This window comes from Cyanistes caeruleus, chromosome 3 (assembly GCF_971803275.1).
Source record: "Cyanistes caeruleus chromosome 3, bCyaCae1.hap1.1, whole genome shotgun sequence".
NCBI lineage: Eukaryota > Metazoa > Chordata > Aves > Passeriformes > Paridae > Cyanistes > Cyanistes caeruleus.
This window is the reverse complement of record NC_141703.1, coordinates 98,721,772-98,728,951: the sequence shown is the minus strand read 5'-3', so window position 1 is coordinate 98,728,951 and position 7,180 is coordinate 98,721,772. Positions and strand designations below refer to the sequence as shown.

The following is a 7,180-nucleotide window of genomic DNA, read 5'->3' as shown; positions in this document are numbered from 1 at the left end:
GGATTTGGGATCTCTCCAACTGGTGAATTAGAGAACTTAAATCCAACAGAAAACTTCTATTATATAGGGCATTTCTTTATTATAGTGCTGGAGACATGCTGGGAATTTTTTGCCATGAACAGGTCCCATGAGACACGGTTCCCTAGGGTTTAAATACATTGTCACACTTAGGATTTCCTTACAGCCCCTCCCAGAGTCTGACCAGCCATTACATCCAAGGTATCTTCTCTAATGTTGGCTTGGTGTGGAGCAGGGCTGCTGTATAGTATCCTTCACCTGCCATTATTTTGATTAGGGGGCTTTGTTAGTTCATCAGAGGGTCTCAATTATTGTCTGCCCTCTGGATGACCCTTGCATGCTGGCAGCTCCCAGCACATACATAATTCATGTCTGCTGACCCCCAGGTTTTTATCTTACTGTACTAAGTCACTGCTAAGGCACTACATCTACTTTTAGTTAAAGATAACCCAGAATTCCTCTTACCTAAACTGTTCTCTATTGAATTTGTTCTGTAGCCAAACAAACCTCTATTAATTTAGTTTTCTGAGGTGTATAGTTCTCTGGAGTTATTTCCTGCAGGTTCAAGGTCAGCTATTTCTTAGCTTTCTTGGATTTTTAATCTTGTTCTACTGACACTAAGTTAAACACAGATTTAAATAAAAACAAAGTACAAAAACACCCACATAAATTCCTTAGGGGACAACTCCTTACACAGTTCAAGGCACTTCAAGATTCTTGGTTAAATGAGATATAATTCCTTTTCGCTAGGTGTTTATCACAGGCAGCACTCTATGCTGAGGCTGCACCACCACAGAAGCTGTCAGAGGAGCCTTTGCAAATACATTGGGAGCACATCTCTGAAACACCTTGTGTAACGACACACAGAGCTGGAGGGGAGCTTTCCCAGATCAAGGCCTTGAAAAAACAGGTTTTTTCCCCCCAAATACCAATCCTGGCCTAGTTCTGTTGGTCTTGGTCCATCCACAGCACAGATCCTTCTGCCTGATTGCTTGTGAGACATCAAAGAGCATCCTGGGACATTCCCTACTCATCAGCTGGTCTGGCTCGACCGCCGGTGGCCCTCGCAGGCTCACCTGTGCTCGCCGCAGGAGCCACACAGGCTCTGACTCTGGTCTGGGCTGGTGGCTGGCACTTGGCCTCTCTCACTCAGGTCTCCCCAGCTGCTGGCACCCGGGCACACAGGGCCTCTGGTTCTGGCCCAGCTGCAGACATGCTCCCCTACACAGGGGCACACCAGTTGAGGTGCCACTCACCCAGGAGAAGAGCTAGAAATGGAGTTTAATGAGAAGACAGGACAGACTGTAGTGACAGAGCACTGGGCCAGTCCAGACAAATGTAGTGATCAGCCACCTGCATAAATGAAACTAGACTCTTTTATTCCTTCATCCATCCATTTTCCCAGGCTTTTTATTCCCGGATTCCTTTGATTCCTCCCTTTCTCACCTTTGTCTCCTCCCTTAGAAGTCCCATAAGAGTCTGGTGCAATCCCCAAATGTACTTCATTTGCATGTCATCATGTGCCCATAGCCCTTCGGCAGTGATGCCCTGAGTTCAAAAGGTGATGAATTCCTCTGGATGAGTTTCCCACATAAACCCTAGAGCTTAGGATTTCCTGGGACAGCCCTAGGAGGGGCTGGGCAAGCTGCTCCTTCCTGACACCTTAGTGTGGGCTCCTGACCAGCCTGTGGGCCACTGTGCTCTGGGCTTGTGGAGATGGCTGGTGTCTCTCCTTCCTCTGCTGGGATGGGGTGCCACTTGGGCTCCCTCACCTGCCATTGCCTCTCCGTCCTCCTTCATGGGAGAGCAGCCAAGCTCCTTGATGGATAATCTAGCAGGTCCACTCTTCAACTCACTTTGGAAGCTGCTGTTCAGGTTCTCTCCTTCCTCTGAAAACAGGTGCCTCCAACTTTTCTTGATCACAGGTTTCTCTTCAGCCTTTTGTGAAACATGGAGCCTGGTGTCTGCGTCTGCAAGAGACCCAGGAGAATGGTATGGTTCACTAGAGAGCTTTACATGACCTGGCAGAGAGAAGTGATGAGTGGACAAGAGGGTTCTGTGTTGATGTGGCACAGCCTGGTTTTTGGTGGTGAGGGAGGACCACAGAAGTGGCTTTTGTGAGAAGCTGCTAGAAGCTTCCACCACGTCTGACAGAGCCAATCTCTGATGTCTCTGAAGATGGACATGCTGTATAATAACACTGAATATATAATAATATATATAATATTCTGAATATTATATATGTAATAATATATATAATAATCTGAACTGCTGCTTGGGCCATAGAAACTCTGTAGTGTTTCTTATCAGGCCCTCTGGTATTTCTCAAGGTTGCTGAGACATAAGCTGTTCTAAAAATAAAAAAGAAAAGGTTGAAAAGCAAGAAAACAAGACCACAAGAGCCAGATAACAGAGGGCAGTTGAACACCTGGACTGTAACCAGTCCTGTGCCCTGAGGGGTGCATGCAGAGTGCGTGGACAGGATAGGGGTACCAATGAAAAATGCATGATTGCATGAACAGTAGTTAGAGAATGTATAAATAAGTGTATAAAGTAAACAATAAATGGCTTCTGCAAAATCTTATTGGTTTGTTGGTCAGAGGTCCTGAAGTCCTGCAGTGCTGCTGGCCCAATTGGAGGGGTTGGTAACTTCTCTCTGATGACATATTTAAGAAGAAAATCAAAACATCACATGTGCAGTTTTTTCCAGGAGTGGTGAGGTGCTGCCACTGTGGCCATCCTGGCAATGTGCTGCCATGGCTGCTGCCATCTCGGTGCAGCCCACAGCGAGCCTTGCCTGCCTGGCTGTCCCTGGCCAGCTGTGCTGCAGGCAGAAGGGCAGGGGCAGCAGCAGCAGCTTCTCCTTCCCAGCACCCTGCATGAGGAGAGGCGTTAAACAGCGTCAATGCCGTGGTGGCTGCCACTGCCCAAGCGGTGGAGGTGGGACCGCATGGCCGGCAGTGAAAATGTGGCGAGTGACTCTCCAGCACGGAGAGTTAGAGGGAGAGATTAACTCTCAGTGCTGAGGGATCCCATAGGAATCTTTGAATTGGGGGAACTTGTTGACAATGGTACCTGTGAGCAGCAGTTTTTCTTCTAGTCAGAGCAGAGGAGGAAGTGAGGACATGTAAGAGTAAACATCATGGTAGCACTAAGGTCAGTGGGAAATAAAGAGGGAGAGGAGGTGCTCCAAGTGTCAGAGCCAAAATTCCTCAGCAGGCTGTGGTGAGGATCATGGTGAAACAAACTGTCCCCCTGCGGCCCATGAGGTCCACAGGGGATGCAGAGATCCGCTCGCTGTCCATGGGGAAAGTGCTCATGCTGGAGCAGGTGGATGCCAAGGAAAGCTGTGATCCAGTTGATGCCAAGGAAAGCTGTGATCCAGGGGGAGACCAAATGGAGAGAGAGGGCTCTTGCTTCCAGAGACAGAGAGCCTTTGCTGCCAAATTAGAGCAGCCTGTCCTTAGAGGACTGCACCCCATGGACGACTGACCCATGTCGTATCAGTTTTGGGAAGATTGCTCATGGGAGGGACTCATGTTGCAACAGTTTAGGCAGATTGCTTTTGAGATTGGAACCACGATGGAGAAGTTCACAGAGAACTGTCTGCTGTGGTAGGAACCCCATGGCATAGCTCCCTGAGTGAACAGAAAAAGATCTTAGGTGACGAACTGACCAAAACCCCCCAGTCCTGTTTCCCTGTGCTGTCAGGGAAAGAGGGAGGGGCTGGGGGGGAAAGATGTTTTAAAAGTTTATTTTGTTGTAGCAGCCCTCTCATTAGAGAGTAGAAATGAACCAAGACACAGACTTGTTTATCACATCATGAAAAGGGTCCTGGTTTATTCCTCTTCACAGTTCAGCCATCTGACTCCAACTATTTACTGACTGGCTACAGCAAGCTCCCGCTGTAGGTTTCCCTCCCAGCCTCTGACTGCAGGGCTTTACCTAGCTAGACTTTGACTGCAGATTCCAACAGGAGGCTCTAACTGCAGACCCAGACTGACCAGACAGCAGTAATTCATTCTCTCTCTCATTTTTCTCAGTCCTTCTGGATCATTCCTTCAGTATCTCATTCCTCAGGATCATTCCTCTTCCTCCTCTGACCAACCAACCCACCCTTTAATCACACTTATTTTTATTGGATATAGCTGTGACTTACCAGGGCTGAGGTCACCTGTAATCTCTTCTCCTACATATTTCACTTCTCATTATCCTCCTCTGACTCTGTTAATAATAAATTTACCTTATACTTTTTAACTTGAACCTGTTTTGCCCTGTTTTCTCCCAGTCCTTATCTCAACTCATGAGACCTTCATTATATTTTTTCCCTTGCCTCTGCCCAACTATAGCAGGAGAGGGTGAGAAAATGACTTTTGTGGGTGCCTGGCATTTGGCCAGTGTGAACAACAGTGTCAACAACAGGTTCCCAGTTACAGCACAGGAGCACCAGAAGCTTGCAGGGAAAAGAGGGAACACATGGAAGGTCAGAGCAAAGTGTCCAGGGGAGGGGATTCCCAACTGTGACCGATTACTGGTTGTGTCTGTGGATGCCAGCAACCCTCCAAAGCACCTTTGAGTCTGCACCAGGAGGAGGAGGGCAGTTTCCCCACCCTGGTGGGGAAATTTCTGTGTGAGGCTGGTCTTTACAGCACCCAAGCTCTGCAGGGCTCCCTGGCCTTGTCCAGAAGGAACATGTCATCTGCCCTCCTGGACATTTTCAGTGCCTCTTCCATGCCTTTGCAGGTAAGTAACTTTGACTAACTTTTCTGCTGCACCCTCCAGGGCAGAGGTGCAAAACATTAAGTGTTTTTTCCTGATCGTTGCCAGAGGGGCATATGGGGCACATGCGGTGTCGTCTACCCAGTGTGACTGTCCCATGCAGCAGAGACATGGCAGGACAAACAGAGACCCCTAATGGAGAATGTCAGTAACCATTACAAGCCTTGGATGTTTGTGTTACCTCGTTTTGATAAGTGATGTGCTGATCTTCCAGTGTGTGCAGGCTCACAGAGGCTCTCTCACCTAGGTCTTGCTGTAAAAGCCTGTCTCCTTTGCAGGAGTTTTGGGTACACTGTGTCTTCTGCCTGGGGAAAAAACACACCATCAATTAGTCACAGGATGCTTAGTATACCCCTTGTCATCTAGAGAGAACTGTGGTGTTTTAAAGATGCTGTTACTAGCTGGATGGTTTTCCAGAACAGATATATAAACATACCAAGAAGAAAGAGAAAGGCAAATTGTAAGGTGAACAGGAGCAAGGCACCTCCTTTGCAAGGAAAGGGAAATGATTCTTACCTGTTCCTTTTTCTGTTATTTAGTCTCATGACGGAATATATCAAGACTGGTTAAGAACAACACAGCTGTTAATATTGATGTGATGTTAATATTGATGTGATGATGACTGTACTCTTCTGAACATCTACAAAAAGAAACCAGTAAGCTCACACAGAGCATGAAGTGATGCCAATGTTTCTGCTGTCCTCTTTCAGGGGCTGGGACTGAAAGTGCAACCTTCAGCATTTTGTGCTCTTGAAGGAGAGAAAGGCACAGTGTAACAATATAACTCTGACAAAGGTGAAGCATTATTTTATGTTTTTAAATAAATACTGATGTCTCACACTTCCCTGGTGTCAGGGGTATCAAACCCCAGAAGTTTTACTCTTGATCTACTTGTTGTTCTCTTTCTGTTGAAAGAAACTTTATCACAAGTGTCCCATCTTTCCTACATAACCTCCTGCAAGATATTCTATGTGAAATGTTTTTCCCCACCATTTATCTGCCAGCAGCCTGCTCTGCTGGTATACCCCAGCTGTGTGTACTGCTGCTCTACATAAATCATTACATGGAAATGTAGACATACTGTGTAAATATGCACAAATGTACGTATTTATTCCATCTATATATGCACAAATCCACTACACACAGATACCACAGGGGGGAGTCTTCTGGAGGGTTTGTAATCCTGAAATCTTAATCTAGCATGAGATCTGATCTCACAGCAAGTTGTTTAGCAAGACCTACATAAGTACAACCTGCCCTTTCACAATTGCACATCCTTCCCTAAGTGCTCCCCACTACATGTTACACATCTCCATACAACTGCAGCCTACTTTCCCTTCCTTTTTCCAGGTGAAGTGCCTTCATTTTCCTTCCTTGTGGGTGGTGGGAGAGGCAGAACAAGGCATGGAGGTGGTTGGCAGAGACAGTTAAGTGCTTACCACTGTTACTGTTCCTTTGGTGATTTGGATGTGCTGTATTTGAGGTCTCTGTCATCCAGCTATGTGATCTTGGGAACACACTTTCCTGTTGCTGAGCAGAGTTCTCACTGCAGTGAGGAGATCCTCAGTGGGCAGGAGGGAATGGAATTGCACTGTGAGCTCAGAAATTGCTGGCAGCAAAAAGAGAAGGTGCTTTTTACATGTTGTGGTGAGTTTACAGTCAAAGCTAGGTGGCTTTCTCTCTCTGTACAAGGTTTTTATCCAAAAGCATCTGCTGGCTTACTTGCCTTCACTTCCCCTGAGGAAAGTGTTGCCTAGATAATAGAACAGATCTTAAAAAAAAAAAAAAAAAGAGTGAATATAAAAGCAAATCTTTACTTGAAAGCTTTCAGGTATACAATATGGCAAAAACTACACATGGTACAGCAATTCTACAAGTTTTATATGGCAAATAGGTTAATATTCCCGTCATATATTGTCCAGTTAAAAGGACAGTTGGTTAGGTAATAATTCCAGTATGACAGTCTGGACACTATCCACCAGGGACATGCTGCTGCATGGAAAATCTCCATGTGCTGGATAGTGTAATGACATCTCCACCTCCTGAGCACATCAGACCCAGACTGCATTCCAGGAAGAGAGAAGGAGTTAGTGGAAAACTTATTTTGGATGTTGAGGCATATCTCTATGCTGAAGGAGCCATGATGGAACACATTGAAAATGCATTTGTAATAAGTCAGCCTCGAGTGTGAGATTTTGGAGGGTGACAGCTGAAGCCTTTGAGCCTCTAGTGAAAAGTACCTTCTTCTGAAATGACCCTGTCAGCCTCAGCCCATGTGGCTGGAAGGAAGTTCCATTTCTCTGCTGCCGGGTGACCTGCAAAACATCCATTGAGAGCGAGAAGTTGTAATGGAAATTTGTCTCTCCCCCAAGCGTGGCTATGA

At 46.4% G+C, this 7,180-nt stretch overlaps 1 long non-coding RNA gene across 1 annotated transcript; it reads right to left on the bottom strand.

Moving 5' to 3' along the window:
* Positions 1 to 352: 352 nt before the first annotated feature.
* Positions 353 to 6,513, bottom strand: LOC111943415 (uncharacterized). The gene is made up of 4 exons (XR_015285118.1): positions 6,237 to 6,513; positions 5,314 to 5,437; positions 4,979 to 5,102; positions 353 to 1,988 (listed from the first exon to the last, which is right to left on the bottom strand). It is a non-coding gene; the product is annotated as an uncharacterized LOC111943415 (long non-coding RNA).
* Positions 6,514 to 7,180: the final 667 nt, after the last annotated feature.